The sequence below is a fragment of the Anabrus simplex genome, chromosome 8 (assembly GCF_040414725.1).
Source record: "Anabrus simplex isolate iqAnaSimp1 chromosome 8, ASM4041472v1, whole genome shotgun sequence".
Classification (NCBI taxonomy): Eukaryota; Metazoa; Arthropoda; class Insecta; order Orthoptera; family Tettigoniidae; genus Anabrus; species Anabrus simplex.
In genome coordinates, this window is record NC_090272.1 from 212056272 (window position 1) to 212079352 (window position 23081).

Genomic DNA, 23081 nt, shown 5'->3' on the forward strand with positions numbered 1-23081 from the left:
TTAGGCGCCGATGGCCTAGGTGTTAGGCCCCTATAAACAACAAACATTATCATCACCACCACCACCACCAAAGCAAAGCAAAGCAAAGCAAAGCAAAGTCACCTCCGTACAGGCCATGAAGGCCCTTGGAGGAGTGGAAGGTAAAGGCTTCCACCATTGTTAACCGCGGCACGTGATGGGGTAGAGTGGTTAGCTCTACGCCCGGCCGCCTTTGCCCCCAGGAATTAACCTGGTACTCGTTTTTGGTGTAGGCTGAGTGAACCTCAGGGCCATATGCACCTCTGGAAGTGGAAATCTCGTTTCTTAAATTTTACGACTTCGTGACGGGGATTCGAACCCACGTCCTTCCGGGCGAACTGAGCACGCCTTTACCGCTTCGGCCAGGCAGCCCCTTCATTGTGTTGGTACCGGTATTAAAAATGGTTTGGAATTTGTTTGTTTGGTTTTAAAAGATGTGTTGATCGTATGTTTCTTGAGTATATTTGTGATATGATAATTTTGATTCATCGCGACGTAAATCGTCCATGTTTGTTCCATGCATTGGCATTTTCATGTTTTGTTCGTTTCATTCGACCAAGTCAGGAATAAAATGAAGGAAGCAAGCCGCCGTCCCTCCCCCCTCCCCCCACTGCATCTAGTGGCGAGGATAGGAATTGTGCCGGCTGCCGAAGCCTGTCGCACTCCTCTGGGGCAATGTTTCATGCCTGACAGATGAAATGATATCGGAGGGGGTTGCTGGAATGAAAGATGACAAGGAAAACCGGAGTACCCGCTTTGTCCGCTTTGTCCGCTTTGTCCAGCACAAATCTCACATGGAGTGACCAGGATTTGAACCACGGAACCAAGCGATAAGAGGGCGGCGCGCTGCCACCTGAGCCACGGAGGCTCTTCACTGTACATTAATTATTTAAAAAAAGCACGTTTAGGAAGAACTTAATATCTAAAAATTAAGAGAATACGAAAACATATTAAGAAGAAAAGCAGCAATCTGAATTTACAGTACATTAATACTTTTTCAGGTTCGAATTAAACGTATCGCCTAAAATTCTTAATGTATAAATATTAATAATGAAGGTGAAAAACCAAAAAACTTCGAAGAAATTAAGAATTAGTACCTGCAGCATGAAAGAATTAACTCGCCTATATAGTACGGAAAAATTAACTCTTCTTATATTGACACCAGTTAGAAAAGCAGTTGACATAGAACAGAGAAAACGGGGAAGTGGCGTATACAATGTTCTATACGTTGAGATGATTTTGTCATACTAACCTTCTGTTTATATAAAAGTGAAACTATGTTTGTTCGATTGTTTGTCTCGAGTGCACTCAAAAACTACTTGACCGATTTCGCTGTAAATTTCACAATTTGTTCTTATTACTTCTGAGAAGTCTTAGGAAGTAGTTTGAACGAAATCCGATAGGTAATGTTTATGATGAGTAATTTTATCTAATTAATTTAATTACAAAGCTGCACGAAGATTCGATTGACCTTGATCTACAGATTGTCGCTAGGCGACAGCGACTTGCGCTGTATCATGATAGTCCGATATGAAATGCTGTATATAGGAGGATGGGAGCACGCCGCCATGTTTTATGAAGTACCTTTCTTTTAGGAGGTTCATGGCCGGGTATCTACTAGGAAATAAATAAATAAATAAATATTGTATTGTATTGTATTTATTCTTGAACATAACATGCGTTCAGTCCCAAATACATGTTCACAATAAAAAGCAGCTTACAAAAACAGTAAAAAGGAACAAAGAAAAACAACAACATGAGACTCTTAGGGCATGCTATGAGGTCCATCAGATACTCCGGAAACGTGACACTCCCTCGGGAGGATCACCACAGCAGTCAACCTCAGTCTCTACATGCCACGTCCATCGACCCCGCTGGATATAAAATAAATAAACACATAACAAAAAAACTATCGTCCTACTACTACTAAACAAATAAATACCGTTGTGTAAGATTACAAAGTTTTGCGAAAAGAAACTGAAACCGAAGTACTTTTTTTTCACTGTCGTGATTCAACTCACTTTGTGTGATACCTGCCGGTGTCGTATTCTGCGGGCGGGTCGCTTTATTTTGTGTGTGTCAGCATTGTAGGATTGTGAAGTTTAGTTAGGACCTGAGTTGTTGTTGTTGTTCTGTGTGCGTCTGTAATTGAAATTTTGATGAAGTTTTGCATGGCATTGTGGCCGTGCCTAGTAATATAGTTTGAGACTCTGAGCAGGTGGGTTACTGTTGTTACCTGCCATGAAGGCCAAGATGCGATCACCGTAGCTCGTGTGCATTCTATCCATGTATGATTATGAGGGGTTGAATATCCCTCCAAAGTCTTCATATTTTAACTCTGATATGTCAACCTCGTGTAGGTAGATTTACTGTCAAGTTTTAGAACTCTTGCGGTTAAGGCGCTGGCCTTCTGACCCCAACTTCGCAGATTCGACCTGGCTCAATCCGGTGGTATTTGAAGGTGCTCAAATACGTCAGCCTCGTGTCGGTAGATTTACTGGCACGTAAAAAGAACTCCTGCGGGACTAAATTCCGGCACCTCGGCGTCTCCGAAAACCGTAAAAGAGTAGTTAGTGGGACGTAAAGCAAATAACATTATTATTAATTAGAACTCTTGCGGGACAAAATTCCGACATCTTGGCGTCTCCGAAAAACGAAAAAATAGTTAGTAGGACGCAAAACGAATAACATTATTGTAGCTATCTCTATGGATCACTGGCAGTGTCGGCATCCGGATCACAAAATCGTAGGTCCAAATCCAGTAGAGGCGGTTGGATTTTTTAAGGGCGACATTAACTCCAATCGACACTCCAGCTTGTACGGTGTTGACGTGTAAGAGATCTCTGGTGACACATTTTGGTTTATTCGACAACATTTTTATAATCTCAGTCATGGACGCCCTAGAGAGATCCAGTTTTCTCTGCCATCTGGTCGAGAAAAATGGAACGTCAACATTGACGCGCAGGCGGTGTAGATGGGTCAGATTAAAATCCATGTACGCAGCAGCCTCTGTGGTGTAGTGGTTAGTGTGTTTAGGGCCGGGTTCGATTCCCGGCTCTGCCACGAAATCTGAAAAGTGGTACGAGGCCTGCAACGGGGTCCACTGAGCCTCGAGAGGTCAACTGAGTAGAGGGGGTTTCGATTCCCTCCTCAGCCATCCTGGAAGTGGTTTTCCGTGGTTTCCTACTTCTCCTCCAGGTAAATGCTGGGATGTTACCTAACTTACGGTCACGGCCGCTTCCTTCCCTCTTTCTTGTCTATCCCTTCCAAACTTCCCATTCCCTCACAAGGTCTCTGTTCAGCATAGCAGGTGAGGCCGCCTGGGCGAGGTACTAGTCATACTCCTCAGTTGTATTCCACGTCCCAGAGTCTGAAGCTCCAGGACACTGCCCCTAATGTGGTAGAGGGGGAATCCCTCGCGGAGTCAGAGGGGAAAACTGACCCTGGAGGCTAAAGGAGGAAGAAGAAGAAGAAGAAGAAGAAGAAGAAGAAGAAGAAGAAGAAGAACGCACTAGCTGAGATCATACGATTATTATACTTATTATTTACGTTTTAAGACCTTCATTGAGCTACTTTTGTCAATTTTATAAAAGGGATTCTTCAGTTTCCTGTCAGCCCAGTACTTCTTAATTCTTTCGGATCTTTCTTTCTTTCTTTCTTTCTTTCTTTCTTTGTCTGGAATCACACGTCCCATTTTCCGTCTGTTGATCTTGGTTTCTTTGTGAGTTTCTTTTTTTTCTAGTGGCTTTACGTCGCACCGACACTGATAGGTCTTATGGCGACGATGAGATAGGAAAGGGCTAAGAGTTGGAAGGAATCGGCTGTGGCCTTAATTAAGGTACATCTCCAGCATTTGTCTGGTGTGAAAATGGGAAACCACGGAAAACCATCTTCAGAGCTGCCGACAGTGGGGTTCGAACCCACTATCTCCCGGATTCAAGCTCACAACTGCGCGCTCCTAACCGTACGGCCAACTCACCCGGTGTGTGACTTTCTTGATTATGTCTGTTTTGCTTTTTAAAATTTTAATTTGTGGTTCCCTCATACCTTTTTTTTTATTTCTGTAATCCAACTAATGTTGCTCTTTCTGTTCCATATATTTTTTTGTAATTCTTCTGATCCTGTTTTCTGGTGTCCTGAATGAATGTCCAAAGAATGATATTCGTTTCTTCCTCATTGTACTCATTACCAGTTCAATTTCCTTGTAGACTGTTTCATTAGAAGCTAGTCTCCCGTGCCTTGTTTCTTGGTAGGTTATATGTATGCACGTTCTGATTATTATTCTTTCAGTCTTCAGTATTCTGTCTATTTCTGCAGTGTTATTTGTTTTGAAAATGGTTTCACTTGCATATGTTAGCCTGCTTCTAGTTGTGACTGTTTTATAGTGTTTTAATTTTGTGTCTTTTCAGGCCTTTTTTATTGTGTGTATTCTTGGTTGTATATTGTGCTTGAGCTAGTTTATTTATTCTGTTACGCCATGTCGGCTTTTCGTTGTGGTTATGTGTTATTATTTCTCCTAATATGTAAATTTGTTAACGATTTTGATGTCTTGTTCTTTTGTTGTGTTTTTGTTTAAGAGTAATGGGTCAGTTAACATGATTTCTCTTTCTTTGAAGGATATTCCGAGGCCGATTTTCTGCGCTATATTTATTATTCTTTTTTTTTAACAGATACTGGTGAACAGATATTAAAAAAAACTCTCTTAACATTTCGTTAATTTTCTGAAACTGATCTTTGGCATTTAATCATTCTTGAGTACTAACTGACTGAGCCAGGATGTGATCTTGCAGCCTTCAAGATGGACTGAGTGCGTCTCCACTAACTAAGCTACTCAGCCAGTGTAACTTGTAAACACATAGGTTCAAATCCTACAAATTTCCCCCCTTAAAAACCACGACTGCCTGGCACTCTTGAAGTTGTTTTCCTAGGCTTTGCACTACCTGTGGATGGGGGACAAGGACGAAGAATACACCCACGCTATCCTCTTTCTGTCGTAAGAGGCGACTGAAAGGGGCGACCAAGGGATGATTGAATGAGAATCATGACGAGTATTTGTAACTAGTACCATCTCGCGAGGAACACCATGGGTTGCCTGTAATTGCCAGTAGTATCATTATGTAAGGTACACAATAGGTTTGTGATTCGTAGCAACAGGGGGTGAGTCAGTTTGGGTTTTACAGTACCCGTGATTAGTACCACCATATGCGGAACACCCCGTGCTTACGTTGCCTGTGATTAGTACAATTGTGAGAAACACAACGGGTCTGGGTGTTGCCTATGATTAGTACCCACTATGAGAGGAACACCACGGGATAGTACAAGTCCCTTAGATTAGTACACCTATGTGAGCAACACCATGGGTTCGCTTTGCCCGTGAGTGGCTACGTTACTCATAATTAGTACCGCTACATGACAAATACCATGATTCTTACTTTCCTAGCGATAAGTACCATTATGAGAGGCCGTTGACCTGGATTTTGGACCCCTTTAGACAAATCATAGATTCAGGATTGTGCTTTGGAAGCAACCCCTTGGTCAGTACGTTTTAAGATAGTTTCTGCGAAGGTGGGGCATTGTAGGTCGAATCCACTGTTTGTTTTTAAGTTCATAGTCATTGCTCGTCGTCTCTTTTTTTAATTCTGGTCGGTGGATTAATTTTGGAATTATTTTTAATTTTCAGTATTGCGAGTTGGATCCGCTGATTATTTTAAATTCATATTCATCCATTCATTCTTCACCATCAGGTTTTGAATTTTGGTCAGTGGATTTTGAACTTTTAAATTGTCATTACATTTCGTCTCATTTCGTACCATTAGGGGCCGATGACCTAGATGTTAGGCCCCTTTAAACAAGCATCATCATTATCAACATACCGGGTGAGTTGGCCGTGTTGTTAGGATCGCGTAGCTATGAGCTTGCATTCGGAAGATGGTGGGTTCGAATCCCACTGTCAGCAGCCCTTGTTTTCCATTTACACATCTGGCAGATGTTAGGGCTGTGCCTTAATTAAGGCCACGGCCTCTACCTTCCCATTCCTAGATCTTTCCTATTCTTGCTCCACCGAAAACGAATGATAAATTCAAGGGGCTCCAGGAAAAGCAAACCGAAAAATCCAAGAATGTATGGGCAGAGGAGAGGAAGAGGAACTGCCGTGAAAAAAAAAAAAAAAAAAGAGACTAGATAAACAACTGATACCGAATATGCCACATGGGTAACGGCCCTAAATCTAGAACATTGGTGATTTATTTATTGATTTATTTATTTATTTATGTATTTATTTATTTATTTATTTATTTATTTATTTATTTATTTATTTATTTTGTCGTCTCCGTACAGACCACGAAGGCCCTTGGAGGGGTGGAAGGTAAAGCTTCCATTATCTGTAACCTTGGCACTTGATGGGGTAGAGTGGTTAGCTCTACGCCCGACCGCCTTTGCCCCCAGGAATTAACCTGGTACTCATTTTTGCTGTAGTCTGAGTGAACCTCAGGGCCATGTGCACATCTGGAAGTGGAAATCTCGTTTCTTAAATTTTACGACTTCCTGACGGGGATTCGAATTCACGTCCTTCCGGGCGAACCGAGCACGCCTTTACTGCCTCGGCCCGGTAGCCCTTTATTTATTTATTTATTTATTTATTTATTTATTTATTTATTTATTTATGTATTATTTATTTATTTATTTATTTATTTATTTATTTATTTATTTATTTATTTATTTATTTATTTATTTATTTATTTATTTATTTATTTATTTATTTATTAAATAACAAGGTATGCAAGGTGCAGGAAATACCACCCATTGATAACTGATCCTGATTAAGTGGATCAAAATGAGGATAGGAACCAACTCCCTAACACTCTTTTTACGTTCAGAGTCAGCTGGGGTGGCTCCAAGTCGTCTTCTCCACTAGTTTTTCGGTCACTGACTCTTCGACCACTTTTTACGGCTACCGATATTATGTCTGTACCTTCTTTTAGTCTATGTAAAATTCGTCCACAGTAATATTAGTCCATGCGAGTTTGACCAGATTTTTTTCCTGTTCACTGACAATTAGTTTGAGTAGTGTTTTAGAAGTACGAACGATCACAATATGAAGATAAAGTTGGAATTCAGGAGGACAAATTGGTGCAAATATTCGGTTATAGCTTAGGGGAGTTAGGGTTGGAATACTTTACCAAGGGAGATGTTCAGTAAATTTCCAAATTCTTTGCAATCATTTAAGAAAAGGCAAGAAAAACGAAGGATAGGGGATCCGCCACCTGGGTGACTATTCTAAAAGCAGATCAATGTTGATGGATGGACGGACGGACGGACGGACGGGTGGGTGGGTGGGTAGATGGATGGATGGATGGATGGATGGATGGATGGATGGATGTCCATTTGTGTTCTTCCCAATTCGTACATTTCTTACAGTTTACTTGGAGATGTGAATTAAAATTCAGTTAAATTTCAAGTGCATGTCTAACTTTTGTTTACGCAGTGGATAGAAACTCTCCAATTCTTTTCCTGTCTACTGGTTGTGCACAGAAACACAGACAACCATCCAATCACAAGCTGCCATTCATATCGATTTATACCCGTAGAGCGCGATTTCGAAACCTGTTTCCCAACTCTGCTCTGTACGTTCACCGCGTGGTTAACATATCTTGCCTAGCGTGTTGGGCTCTTATTCATAAGCCGGAAGTCTGACATGAAAGTAACGAGGATTATCGCCGGCACTAACAGGTGGGAAGAATGGCAGTGAGGAAGTGAAGGCTGAGTGGGAATGAGTTATACGGTTGAAATTTTCGCCGGAGCATTGTAAGGAGGAATCTGCACGTCGGTGAGAAATATTTCCGTATAAGCAATATTTTAGTTTCTTCATTTACTGGTATATGGCCTTGTAAAACCCAATTTTCTAACTTCCTTGAAGGTTTCGCTTGCATCATCGTTATGTAACTCTTTGTGGCTAAATTCAAGCTTACTTTAATTCCTTCTACAAGCGAACTGTTTGGGTTTTGGACCTGATAGACTTCAATCAAAACTTTGATGAATGATTCATCAACATATCCGAGATTTATTGGTAACAATCCTTTTGGTGTTAACTAAACAGTAGTGTTATAAACTTACAATTAATTGCTGAAAGTAGTTGGACGATTCGAAGCAGGTGGTGGTGGTAGCTGATGTACAGTAGAATAATCTTATGCACGGTTGAAAAATATTCCCTTTGGGAAAGTCAATGATCGTAAATGTCTTTCAATAGAATGTGCATCGTCTTGTTACTTAGCAACCGTGCAAGCTGCGATGTGAGTAGTCTTGGATGGCCATGACATACAGATTCATGGCCTGTGCAGCTCTCAAGATACTGTTGCTAGGCAACATCGCATCACAAATTTTCGGATGTCCCCTAGTTTTAAGCCATATTTATGTTAATATACCGATGGTTGTAGTGTTACATAAAGCACATTGCACCGAAAATGAGGCTATCACAACCCTTACAGTATATCAAAATATATTAAGGTTTCAAAACTTCTATGAACCTATCGTTTGTAATGGAAGCTATCATCATCTTCTTCCTCTTCCAGCTTTTTCTTTCCTTATTGAGAGCATCCTCCATTTCTCTTCCTACCTTTAAAAGCTCCAGTCAAGCTTATTTAACTACTAACGTAATTTCAAGCCATCTCTCCACTAACAGCTGGGAACATTCCGCTTATTCATAGTCGAGCTGTTTGCCTCATTACTCCCATGTCTTACCAGCCCGAAACTTTTCGCAATATTTTCATAACACTACTCTTTTGTCGGAAATAAATCGTGCAGCGTTCCTTTGTATCCTCTCTATTTCTCGAAACAAGTAATTCTGGCGAGGGGTCCCATACACTAAAACCAATTGTCTTACGAGTAAATGCGCCCTCTCCTTTACATTCGTATTACAACTCCGAAATACCCTCAACCATATGAAGAGATGTATAATATTTATTTACAATCTCTTACAAGATCTTCCCTTATGTTACCTAAGTAGTTACAGTGATCCCTGTAAGTTACTGTCACCCCATCAACACAGTAATTAAAACCGAAAACCTAGAGGACTTTACCTCTTGTTGAAAATTATAACCTGATTTTTCACCCCGTTTACCATCATACCATTGGCTGCTTTCCATCTCACAACATTGTCAAGGTCTTTTCGCAGTCGCTCACAATCTTATAACTTATTTATTACTCTATACAGTGTAACATAATCTGCAAAAACACTATCTGTGATTCCAGGACTAAACTCAAATAATTTTTATACAGGCTGGTCGGAAACATCAGAGGTCCAATAACACTGCCTTGCGTGACCCTACTCTTGATCATTACTGGATCAGATACTGCTTCAGCTACTCTAATTGTCTTAGTTCTCTAGAAATTTAGCCACCCGCTCAGTCAGTTTTTCGTCTAGTCCCATAGCTCTCAATTTAGTCAATCTTCTATGATCTACCCTTCAATTCTGAAGGGTCTCCCTCGTTTCAGTTTAGCCTCTCAATCCCTTTTCTCCGTCTTCCTCACTAATCCTCCTCTCTTCTCGTGGCATGGCCAGACCATCGCAATCGTGCCTCTAGAATTTTCCCCGCTATTTTTGCAACTTTCGTTCTCCTATTGTGTTCATTTCACACTCGGTCCGATCTAGTTACTCGACACTTCCATCTCAGCATCTTCATTTCTGATATTCTCATTCTGTTGATTTGTCCTTTGTTCAAAGGCAAGGTCTCGATGCCATACATCATTGCTGACGTCACCACTGTTGTGTAAACTTCTCCTTTAAGCCTGGCTGGCACCCTTCTATTACAGACTAACCGGTACTCCTGTTGTTTCCCTCCAGTTAGTCCAGCTTGCCTGAATTCTGCTACAGAGTTTGTTCCACAATTCATGTTTCTTTCAAGACCGACCCTACGTATATTTAAGTGGCTCACTTTCTTGATGTCCTCACCAATCTGTTGCGGGCTTTCTTTGCCATCGTCGACTTTTTTTTTACCCGATCTAGGAAAAGGGCCGCCAAATGTGAATTCTTATTTCTATAGTAGGGCGAGGAGAAGTAGATGGAGACCAGGACGCGATTGTTGCACTCAGTTTCTGATGATATAAAGATAAGAGGTATAGAACTAAACGAGGCCATAGAACTAATTAAATTCACAGTCTTGCAGACTGATCGCTCGCTGAAAGGCATAATAGTCTATAATGAAGGTGTATGAATGAATGTTATTATTAATTGATTAATGTTATTTGCTTTACGTCCCACTAACTACTTTTACGGTTTTCGGAGATGCAGAGGTGCCGGAATTTAGTCTCGCAGGAGTTCTCTTACGTGCCATTAAATCTACCGACACGAAGTTGACATATTTGAGCACCTTCAATTATCACCGGACTGAGTCAGGATCGAACCTGCCAAGTTGGAGTCAGGAGGCCAGCGCCTCAATGCGTTTTGTATAAATTTTGTAGCTCCAATTGAATGTACTGAAAACTACGACAAAAATCTCCTAATATTTTGTAAGATATTTAATGATTATTATAGCTTAACTTTAAAGCCATTTTCCTTGACTATCAGTTTTGTAATAAACTTCAAATCAATATAAAATTATCAACAAACATTTTTATAATTATTCAAAATTTAATTCCGAATCAGCGCAGAGCAAATAGAAAGTTGAGTTTTCCGAATTAGGGGCCCACTTCCTAGGCAGGGTCAGTTTTACTCTGTTTTCGTCCTGCTTATGTTTAACTCTCTCTCAATGAAAGTTGAAATATTATGTGCTATGGAATCTCTGCCATCTAAGTATAAACGTGCTGCTATTAATATCATACTTTTATTAGCACAAATTAGGAAACATCAGGACTTCTGCTTAGACTCCCTCATTTTATCATGGCTGTGGGCGGCCTGTGCAACAACGGCAGGCGCGCAGCGATATTCTGGTGTCTTCTGGAATCATCCTAGTGTAACCGTGCGGGCAGTGATGTAAGGTATGGATGGGTGGTCAGACAGTGTTACCTGGCGACCGTGCAGGTTGTGTCTTATGGCTGGTAGCCGTCTGAAATTAGCAGCCGTTGATGGATGGCCATGACCAGGAGACGTATTTATGATCATTTGATTTTCGCAAAGGGAAAAGTTTTTTTTTTTTTTAAGTACCGTGCGTAAATGTTATTTTAGGACAGAATGTTTATCATTAAGCTGATGATGTGTTTAGAAGGAAGCCGTACTTTTCCGTCTCAACTCAGTTAAGGTAACTTTAAAGCTTTTCAGTTTGTCGAACATTAGTTGAGGCATTCAGAAGCCAAGCCGACTAACTCCATCAAATACAAATGTTCAGTACAAACAGTTGAAGTTATTGATCTGTAAAAAACTCAATTTATTTTTCAGCATATTTACAATACACTCATTTATATTCTTACAATTAAGGTTATGTATTCAGCACTTTATAAGTATATAAAAACATTTGAATGTCTCTTTCCCACCCAAAGAAGCCACTTTCTATGGAGTTAGTCACATTGCCAACTGAAAGTTTTGACACAGTATTCTGAGTGGTTTGTATACAAGTCATTTTATTGAACAAATATGCACAAACAAAACCCTTTTACATGAACAATGCGGTAGTATTATTGTAAGCCATTAAGTAGTATTTAAAATACACTTAAAAAGTGCCTAAAATACAAATAGATGCAGGAGTCATCACTGACAGTTCATCTCTTGCAGTCTTCAAGTTTTTATAGTAGTGGTGATGAATAGGAGGTATAAACTTCAAGAGGTCCATTACAAACTTTTTTTGCCATGGAGATCGGTCTGGATGTGCTATAAAGAATATATTATGGAACATTAGCTAGGCTTTCAAGGTTTGCATTTTTCTTCTGGATATTATTTTTTTCCAAAAGGCACTTCTGTGAAGAAAGTAGTTTTAAAGTTGATAGTGAATTGTTCAGCCTTCTGTATCCTGATCCATCTCATTGTCAGCCAGTTAACTGGTTTACCTTCGACACTTTGTTTCCTGTTTGTGATACACTTTTCTAAGTTTTCCGTTGAATATAAGGTCTCATGGTTCATTTCTTTGAGGATATATTTGTTTGTTTTCCTGCAGCCAAGAATGATATCCTACCAATCCCTTGGAGAATAGATGTGGCTAAAAGTTTTTCCTCTTTTTTCAATAAAAGAAAACGCTGTGGAGTTAATCACTTTGGCCACTGAAACCACTGGTAAAATGTTCCGTTGCCAGAGCAGGTACCGCATTCTGACGGCGAAACATTTAACTGTGCAGTTAGTTGCTTTGGCCACTGACAAATATTCAGTGATGCTACCCAACCACGTTATTACTTGCACTTGTCAAAATTTTGGAGTTAGTCGGCTTGGCTTCTGAACGCCTCAGTTATAACACCTGTAACATATCTTGAAACCACTATTAAACAAAGAAAATAACATTTTTAATGGATTGAGGAGAATTGTTTAGAAATGTCGAAATATTTGCTTAAATTCTGATTATACACTTTAATACTTGAAAGTTAGAATTTAAGTGTCCAGTTGTGCGTTCTGTCTCGTTGCTATAGCAGTGTTTCCACATTGCTAAACAATTTTAGTCCGTTTAAAAATAAGTGTGATTTCATAGAATCTGATTATATTATTTCAAGAACGAAACATGCCAAAGCAGTGTTGCCAACTTATATTTTCAAGATCCGCTAAATACTACTAAAAATCCGCTAAAATTCCGGAAAGAAATCCGATCAATTAATGTGCAATAATAATAATAATAATAATAATAATAATAATAATAATAATAATAATAATAATAATAATAATAAAAAGTAAATGTCTGCACTCACCTGATCTGTGAGTTTCACTGGGATTAACCCCTTGCCTGCGAGCCGGCGAGCTAAAACTTGTAGGCGTTTTAGTGCCGGGTGCAAACTAGGTGAATCCCCTCCCTCAAGGGCCACAGACAAAACAGGCCAGTTCATTAAACGGCCTTCCTTCATAGCATAAATCGCATTACAAATTTATGATACCATGATCCCATAACATCAAATACAAATAACATTTTCCTCATGTGACTACTAGCTCCTGATAAGAAATACGGAACAGCTTGGACACAGACTGGAATACAATTTTTTTTAAAAAAAACGTAAAATGGATAAAACACTAAATTCCGCTATAACAAATCTAGATTTCCGCCAAAAATTCCGCTGTCCGCTAAATGATATATTTTTCCTCCGACAGTCTTCTAATTCCGCCAAATTTAGCGGGAAATCCGCTAAGTTGGCAACACTGCTCCAAAGCGCCATGGCCAACCAGGCGATCACTGCTCGACCTGATGGCCTGCAAATTACGAGGTTTCAGGGGGGGGCGGGGTGATTATTGTTTTAAGAGGAAGTACAACTAGGCAACCATCCACTATTAATACTGATCAGAGGGGAAAATGTGGAAGAGGTCAGACACTTCGAAAAATAAAGGTACCGGCCAAAGAAAGACAAGGATCACGATTCACGAAGAGTGTGAAAATGAGACTCCCTAGGGCTCGATACGTAAACGTAATACCGTCGGGGGCGGAAAAGAACAAGATTTCATCAAGTGAGGTCGGATAGGATGGATGAAAGAAGCTTGGCACAAGTGGAAATAATGCCAGAACTCGGTTAAGGTCGCCGTGGTCGCCGACCCACGCTCCGAAGTTAAGAGCTCTTTTAGCTGCCACTTTGCAGGGGTACCGTGGGTGTTGTTCCACTCCCCCAACCCACAGGGGTAAGAGGTGTCGTGTGGTCGGCAGTACAATAATTCTCTCGGTCGTTATTTTTGGCTTTCCAGACCGGGGCCAATATCTTACTGTCAAATAGCTACTCAGTTGTAATCTCGTAGGATGAGTGGAGCTCGAACCAGTCGTGAGATTCTGATTTAAAAAAAAGCAAAACACTGTCCTGGCTGGGAATTGAACCCGGGGCCTCGGCGTAAGAGGCAAGCACGCTACCCCTACACTGCGGGGCAGGCGTTACAGGTAGTGTTCGACAGACACTAAGTTGATTATGTCTTACTTGGTCGTCCTAACAAGTTACATTGCAATTTGTGTGGTCTAAAGTAGACAACTTCGTTATTGGTCTGAAGTCTGCCTCTGACTTTCCAGGATTTATATGACCTCACTTGAATTCGGGAATTCACTCTCAGAACTCGTGTCCGTAACGTCAGCATACTTTATATAGCTTGATGTCAGTGCTCAAGGTTCTGTCTCCCAATCGACTTCATCAGAACATAACACGCAGTTTCCGTCCCGCTGGTCAGCTGGTAGCGTACTTGGGTCTTCCTGGTATTCACTTGTGTGGCGCAGTTCGTGTTAAATTGATCGCTAAGCGCAGCCAGCCAGCGTGAGTACTTATTTACAAATATCACCTAACTTTACCGAAACGAACATTGTCAGTGCAAGTAGCAAGAATGGGGATCCATTTTCCTGAGTACATTGTCCGACCCATCGACGGAATGATCTCTTGAGAGGTCCTCGCTTCAATTCCCAGCTAGTTCAGTTTTTTTTCGAATCTGATTATTTCCTGTGAGTGGGGGTCTCCTTGTTTTCGTTTGTCTCGGGGCATTTCTCTTCATATACATACACAAAACTTACCACACACTCAACCACCACACAAACGGGCAGTAGTAAATACAGGGTAACCCGGAAGTTCGTTAACATTTGACGAGGCAATACTTCACGAAATATGGGAGGCACATAGGTAATAATTGACACGCATGAATGGCATGACATGGGGTTTTATTGAAACCAAAATACAGTGCATAAAATGACCAACATATGGCGCTGGACAGCAACAAGTCATTGATGCAGCATGAAACCCGTGTACTGTATAAAAGGAGCTCTCTTGAGAGAGGACGTCAGATGCGCCTGCAATCGCGGCATGTTGACGTTACCAGAAAATACACTGTTCGTGAAGCTTTGTTTATTTTGGTGTCAATAAAATTCCATGTTATGCCAATCATGTGTGTCAGTTATTACCTTTCTACCTCCAGTATTCCGTGAAGTATAGCCTCGTCAAATGTTAACGGACTTGAGGGTCATCCTGTACATAACTCACATAAGGGTTGGGATCGGGAAGCGCATCCGGTCGTAAAACTGGATCTTGCCACTATTTGCCTCGCAGTTCGCTCCTGCGACCCCACTAGGGTGTGGTGAAAAGGCGGTGTTGAAGAAGGAGAATACAGTACATTATTGATGAAACTTCAGATGTAGTCCTGCATAAACTAGGTTATTAAATACAGTAGGCTACACAATTTGGTACCTGTTGATAGTGGTGATGGTTATTGCTTTAAGGGGAAGTACAACTGAGCACCCATCTTCTAGTAGTGGATCGGTGGTAAAGTGTAGGCCTCTGTATCTCAAGATGTCGGGTTCATACCCGACAGTGGTAGCCTACTGCATCTTTGAAGGGCTGAAAGAAAGTCCGGGTGCGACACTTCATGTCGTACGATGTCGGCATGTAAAATATCTTTGGTGGCACATTTGGTGTTTACCCGACAACATAACATTGAGATTCGGTTTATTCTGCCATCTAGTAGGGCTAGAGTAAAACGGAGCGTCGAAATTGACGAGCAGACAGCCAGATGCCATCACATTAAAATGTCTGCACACCGTAGCTGAACTCATGCGATTCTTCTTTCTTCGTTCTACCCATTTGAAAGAGCGCGTTTGAACTTGTTCGATGACCTCATGGTTTTCGCCTTCTTATCCTCCCAACAATGAATGCACTGTATTGCATCTTCGTTCAGTGGACCACTTCCTACCATTTTTCTTTTTAGGTTCCTCCACGAATTGTACTAAAGGCTGCACGATCTTCTGTGATGTCCGTGTTATTAATTTCTTGGAGGTCCGCCTTAGCCAGTTTAGTTTGACTTCTTTGTGTTGATTACTTTAAATAATCTTTTGGTGAGTTCTGTCCATTCTATAGATCTGGCTATAGAATTTCAGGCGTCGCTTGCGTCTCAGTGAACGTGTCAGTTAATGAGTAGACGTCCGCCATTCTCCTTTTAATCCACACTCAATTTTCTGTAGTGAGACCATACATTTCCGGAGAATTTTCATTTCTTGCTTTTCAATTTCTATAATTTTAGGGTGACCTCCAAGGGATATGGTTTCTGAGGCTTATTATTATTATTATTATTATTATTATTATTATTATTATTATTATTATTATTATTATTATTATTATTATTGACTTTTTGAAGAACGCGGAATAATATTCTTGAAGTATATGGTCCTACATTTAAATAATTTGTTTAGAGTTCTGTACATTCTTGATGTCAAAGCTTACAAAAAAGTATTGTATGGATCTGTCGTGTAATGAAACAACCATTTGTTCCAGAGTCGTGAGCCGGTGAGGGCGTGATACTTCTCTACGTGACATCGGTGACCACAAACTCGGTAAGTAATGGTGTTCCTAACGAGGGTTTGTTGACTTAGTTTTAGTAGTGTTCATTACCAAGTGCATTTAAGGCATCATTCTTCGCAAAAATCAGCTAGTCCTAAAGAATATTGTGTTGTAAATTATCGCTGGAAATCCAACATAGGTACTTGCAGTAGGATACGCATAACATTACAAGCGACCGGCCCTGGCTTCGCACGGGAGCAATTTCCACTTCATGATTGTATTATTTTCTTGTAGATGACGTTACAATAGTTGTTTCCTCCTGATGTGTATGCACTGAGCCACACAATGGTTGGTCAGCAAAGAAATATTTAATTTCATACATTCTCGAAACTCAGGGATATTCATAACTGTGGATAGCCGGTGCCGGCCCCTTGGTATAGGGGTAGCGTACCTGCCTCATGCCCGGGGGATCCGCGTTCGATTCCCGGCCAGGTCAGGAATTTTTACCTGGATCTGAGGGCTAGTTCGAGGTCTACTCAGCCTACGTGTTTAGAATTGGGGAGCTATCTGACGTTGAGATAGCGGCCCCGGTCTAGAAAGCTAACAATAACGCCGAGAGGATTCGTCGTGCTGACCACACGACACCTCATATTCTGCAAGCCTTCGAGCTGAGCAGCGGTCGCTTGGTAGGCCAAGGCCCTTTAGAGCTGTAGTGCCATGGGGTTAGGTTAGTGGATAGCCGGTGGTCGAAGAGATGATGCTTGGAATATGTTCCTCCTATCTGAAACAAGAGGAATTCTAAAGAAAGTCAATCTTCTGCGCCGGCTACGTAGTTCAGTACTATGTTTTTCCAAGGCCCTTCCAACCACCTGCCTTTTAGTACGCTCAGTTCTCCCCAAGTGATATTTAAACCAGTGTGGTGGATATTGGGTAGAGGCATGACCTTTTCGCATTAACGATAAGCGCTACAAAACATACTTTAAAGCGATTTTGAGATATCTTTACGAATCACATGATTCTAGTTAAGAAAACAGTGATTTCGTTCTTGCGAATTACAGCGAATTAAAGCGATAAGGCTAGTTCAAAGCAAAATTTACTTATTTTGCGATTTGTACGAAACTGCAGCGAAATTCATAAAAAATAACAAGCTTGAAATTGTATTATATCACGTGTGTGAAGAGATACGAAAGACAGATTAAAGATTTCTCAACTTGACAGAAATACATGTTCGTTATAATTTTCTAGGTAATTCCTTAATGGCATAGCCATATACCCTTGGAAACGTAAGGCAATTTGGGTGCATTGGTGAAAAGGTAATATGTTTTGTAATCTTGATTGGGGCTCTATTATAGTCCTAATCAAGATTACATAAGGAATAATTAATGATTATAAATATTGTTTTCATTTATGATGCCGGACTGAGTGGGTCAGACGGTTGAGGCGCTGGCCTTCTGACCCCAACTTGGCAGGTTCGATCCTGGCTCATATACGACAACCTCGTGTCGGTAGACTTACTGGCACGTAAAAAAACTCCTACGGGGCAAAATTCCGGCACGTCGGCATCTCCAGAAACCGGTAAGAAGTTGTTGGGACGTAAAAACAATACCACTATTATTATTATTGTTGTTGGTGTTATTATCGCTTTACATATCTATCTTCCACATAAATAATTCACAAATCACACGAATAAAACTGTTTGTGAATAATTTTGGAAAATAATTAAAGCAAAATTCAAGCGATGGGGAAGACCTGTTTCGCGAAATAACGCGAAAATGGTTCCTTTTTGCAAAATCATACATAAATTAATGTGTGTAAATCATGCCTCTAGTAATCTGTAAGAATCGGTAAGAATAAGGGTCATTTTCTGTCACCAGGCAAATGTTGGGCCGCTTCTTTCCCACTCTTAGACCTTTGGCTATTCCATCGTCGCCATAAGACCTCTGTGTGTCGATGCAACGTGAAGCAAATTGAAAGAAAAAGGAAGCGTCAAAATGGCTTTATGTCGCTCCAACACATAGGTTTTATGGAGACGATGGGAGATGAAATGGCTAGGAGTTGGAAGGAAGGCGGCCGTGGCATTAATTAAGGTACAGCCCCAGCATATAACTGGTGTGAAAATGGGAAACCGCGGAAAAGCATCTTCAGGACTGCCGACAGTGGGGTTCGAACCCACTACTTCCCGAATGCAAGATCAGAGCTGCGCGCCCCTAAGCTCACGGCCTACTCGCTCGGTTTGGGCTCTGTTGACCACGTCGCCAACTGCAGAATATATTTTACAAATCGCGTCACTTCACACAGAATTATACCACGAATGAAACAAAGGAGCTCATGAGCACACTAGGGTTAAATAAATAAGTAAATTAATGGACGGAATCGAGAATGAGGCAACACGAAGATCTAGGGGATTTGTGGCAGACACTGATTATCACTTGTGGACACACTCTTGAGGATGTATCGTTAGTACGTTAACTGTCGTTAGTTGAAATTCATCTATACTAATATTATAAAGAGGAAAAGTTTGTAAATTTGTTTGTAACGGATAGACTCAAAAACTACTGAACCGATTTAAAAAATTACTTCACCTATAGAAAGCTACATTGCCGGTGAGTAACATGGGCTGTATTTTATTTTCAAAACAATTCGAGGGCGGCAGGCGACGGGGGGGGGGGGATATAAAAAGAATAGGCTAATATAGGCGAAATCGAATTTGTCGTGCAAGGATGAGACACAGGTCATTTTCAGCCCCTTGACGCAAAGAACAAAACTCGGCAAGTCCTACGGGCCCGAAAATCATGTTTTAAGGCTCTAAAATCAACCGTTATGCAAATATTGGAACCTGCTCTAGCAATCGGATTAAGAAACGAACGGCAGTAACCATGGCAACGTCAGCTCGAGGATTTTACAGCAGCGAGATTATGCATGTAAGTTTGGGCATAAGTGCCAACCAAAATTGCTACACATATGACTTACTATCTGGAAAAAATATACTGGTGTGTACGACACTCATAGGACTCCTTTGGGCGGAGATGGAAAGGAGGTGAAGTATAAAAATTATATATAAATGTCATTGTTTTTATGTATTACATCTCATCCTAAAGCACTGGAGCGATCTCAACCAAATTTGGTACACTTTAGTATCAGGAGACAAACCGCGTGGGAGTAAGACACCCCTAGCACCCTTACGAGCAGGGGGCGACGGGGGTAAGGTATAAAAATAATTAGAATAGTATCGAATCCATCGTTTTCGTGGTCGCTGAAATGAGTAGTGACACTTCGAATTTTTTAAAGTTAATGTTCAGCCCCCTTTGGCGTGGGCGTGAGGGGGGGGAGTGAAATATAAAAATAATCGAAAATAGTGTCGAATCTGCAGTTTTGGGGTCACTGAGCTGAATGGTGACATCCAGATTTTTTATCTCTTAGGGGTGGGGGGCGAGAGGGGGACAGTCTAATTGAGAGTTGAAATCCTGTACGTCCTGTCCATCGTGGGACGGCTAAATACATATAGTTATCACTTATTAATTTTTGACAGAATCAAATACTTCCCAGTCGATTCGAGCTTCCATAAGGACAAAGTTTTACTCGAAAATTAAATAATCAAAAACTTGAGATCAAACACATCTAAATGATTCTAAAATTACATAACTGATCGTAACATATCAGTCTGCAAGTCGAAAAGGAATTCTATAAAAATTCACTTCGCACATAACTGGTAATACAAATCTTAAAGGTAAACATTCAGAAACCATCCGGGCAACGCCGGGTACTACAGCTAGTAATTCAAATATTCTTAACAGCGTTTGGCAATCTCTAACTTAGGTTAGTTTTGCTAATATATGACTGGATGAGTCTTCAGTTTTCAAGAGTTATTTTAAAGCTAATGACAAGGTTTGGAATGTATCTACGAGTAATTGAAAATGGAGGAAGACGTACACAAGAACCTCGTTTATCCGGCCCAGATTAATCCGGATCTCCGGGTTATCCGGATCGAAGATAATAAACATTTATTTTTATTTGTACAGCCACATCGGTCTGTTTTCAGACCAACTTTGCTTTACGGGAGCGAAAGCTGGGTGGACTCAGGATATCTTATTCATAAGTTAGAAGTAACAGACATGAAAGTAGCGAGAATGATTGCTGGTACAAACAGGTGGGAACAATGACAGGAGGGTACTCGGAATGAGGAGATAAAGGCTAATTTAGGAATGAACTCGATGGATGAAGCTGTACGCATAAACCGGCTTCGGTGGTGGGGTCATGTGAGGCCAATGGTGGGGGATAGGTTACCTAGGAGAATAATGGACTCTGCTATGGAGGGTAAGAGAAGTAGAGGTAGACCAAGACGACGATGGTTAGACTCTGTTTCTAACGATTTAAAGATAAGAGGTATAGAACTAAATGAGGCCACAATACTAGTTGCAAATCGAGGATTGTGGCGACGTTTAGTAAATTCACAGAGGCTTGCAGACTGAACGCTGAAAGGCATAACAGTCTATAATGATAATGTATGTATGTATGTATGTATGTATGTATGTATGTATGTATGTATGTATGTTTCTTTTACGGGCTTGATTCTTCTCGAAAGTCTTTTCCGCCAAGAATAGTTAAGGACAGGAATTGGAAGTAAGTTGGCCGCGGTCTATCAAAGGTAGCGTCCCGGCTTTCGCCTGGAATTGAGAATGGGAAACCGTGGACTCTTCGGAGTTTCTTGACACATGTGCACACATTCCCGGATGCTCGGACGTAGATGTGAACGACGTAAATGACTGGTTGAAAAATGATTGTAATACAGGCTACGGCATAATGACAGATGAATAAATTATTGCCTCTTGTTCCCCGCCAGGTAATGAAACCGGCGCTCCATCAGAAGAAACAATGACTCATGGTGACGCAACAATGCAGCTGGACAAACTGGTGGCCTGTTTAGAATCTCAGACTGAAACCACAACGGCAGAACTGTTGTTAGTAAAACGTCTTCGTGATCATGCTGCGCGCAAACGCTATAAAAATGTGAAACAGAAAAAGCTCACACCTTATTTTAGTGCATAAAACAGAGTCGTAAATGTAAGAAAAGTGTTCTTATACTTTTTGTGCAGTTGAAAAAAAAGGTATTACTGTACAACTTATGCTGATATGTTGTATAACATATATTGTATTTGTTTTTTAGTTTTCCGGATTATCCAGATTTTCGATAATCCGGATCAGTTCTGGTCCCACTTAATCCGGATAAACGAGGTTTTTGTGTACAAACTTAATTGAAAATCAGCTCCATCTCATATTGTAACATTTTTGGATAAGGTTAAATTTTGTGTCTCGCCGCCTTAAATATTATTCTGTATGTTCAAGTTTTACTGGCGCAGCTAATCGTCTCACTGTACGTGACAGAGCGGTGTCGAAATGTCTTTATAATTATTGCTAGTGGATGTCTATAAAGCACAAGCCGTGCTGTGCGTGGTTTTCGTCACGGTAGGGCAAGGACGTTTCACGGCTGGCGGGTCGTAACAATGGGGCAAGCTCGACGACCGAATTGCGAGTCTGAGCATAGGTCGTGAATTTACATCATAAAGCTCTCAAATAACAGCACTGTGTTTCTAAAGACGACAGCAGCGTGGGAGCGTATCGTACTGCCTCTTCCGGTTTACTCGCTTGACTTAATTCATACGTAGGAGGTAAATTGTCAGAAGTAAGCTTTACTGAAATGGAAATCGGAGAGTTACTCAATTGTCCTGATTAGAGCTCGGATTTTAGGCAAAAATCTATTTCCATTAAGGGAGAACTTAAAATGATGTATTAACGTTTCATGTACGTATTTAGAGAGTTGCAGTCGGTGGTCCTGTATTGCCTAAAAATGCCTGAATTGATGTTAAAACCTATATTTGCCTACATTCCTCTTATGCGCAACCATCGCGTTTAAGATTGCTAAAGTCTTGAGGCAGCGTGGATGAGAGGTGCACGAGGAGGTTCATTGCATCTCTACCGATGACTCTAATCGGAAGGATGACATTATAGCCGTCAACAGAAAAGACAGTAAAGCAATGGTCTTAGATCCCACCATTCGCTTTGAAAGAGACTGAAATCGGGCTCGGGACGCGGACCTAGAAAAGCAAGATACTTATGTTCCGTGCTTGTCTTACCTGTCAGCAAAGTATAAAATACCTTTCGATCGGTGGATTGTCATAGGCCTGCTATTCGGAGCAACTGGCACCCTCTCTAGTCAGACATCGACCTTACTACAAAATTTGAAAGTTCCATTGTGCGAATTAGAAAAAAAATAGTAATAGAGGGACTGAGGGACACTCTACAAATCATTCATTTCCATCTATACATGAGAACGTGATTAATATTCCTCCCCCACACACCCCTGGAAAAAATAAGATATACCGAGCTCGATAGCTGCAGTCGCTTAAGTGCGGTCATTATCCAGTATTCGGGAGATAGTAGGTTCGAACCCCACTGTCGGCAGCCCTGAAAACGGTTTTCCGTGGTTTCCCATTTTCACACCAGGCAAATTACTTACCGTAATTAAGGCCACGGCCGCTTCCTTCCCACTCCTAGTCCTTTCCTGTCCCATCTTCGCCGTAAGACCTATCTGTGTCGGTGCGACGTAAAACAACTAGCAAAAAAATAAGATAATATTAACAATTAAATCTTCACTTTTTGATGTTTTAAACTCTATTGAAATTGTTAAATGACTGTATTCGGGATATGAATGGTCACCC

The 23081-nt window shown here is 40.9% G+C and overlaps 1 protein-coding gene across 5 annotated transcripts in view; it reads left to right on the forward strand.

The window, feature by feature from the left end:
- krz (beta-arrestin protein kurtz) overlaps window positions 1–23081 on the forward strand; it is a 711169-nt gene that overhangs the window by 141383 nt on the left and 546705 nt on the right. For all 5 annotated transcript variants that reach the window (XM_067152141.2, XM_067152142.2, XM_067152144.2 and 2 more), the window contains exon 2: window positions 16360–16418. The gene's annotated coding sequence lies outside the window, so the exon portion shown is untranslated. The remainder of the gene's footprint in view (window positions 1–16359; window positions 16419–23081) is intronic.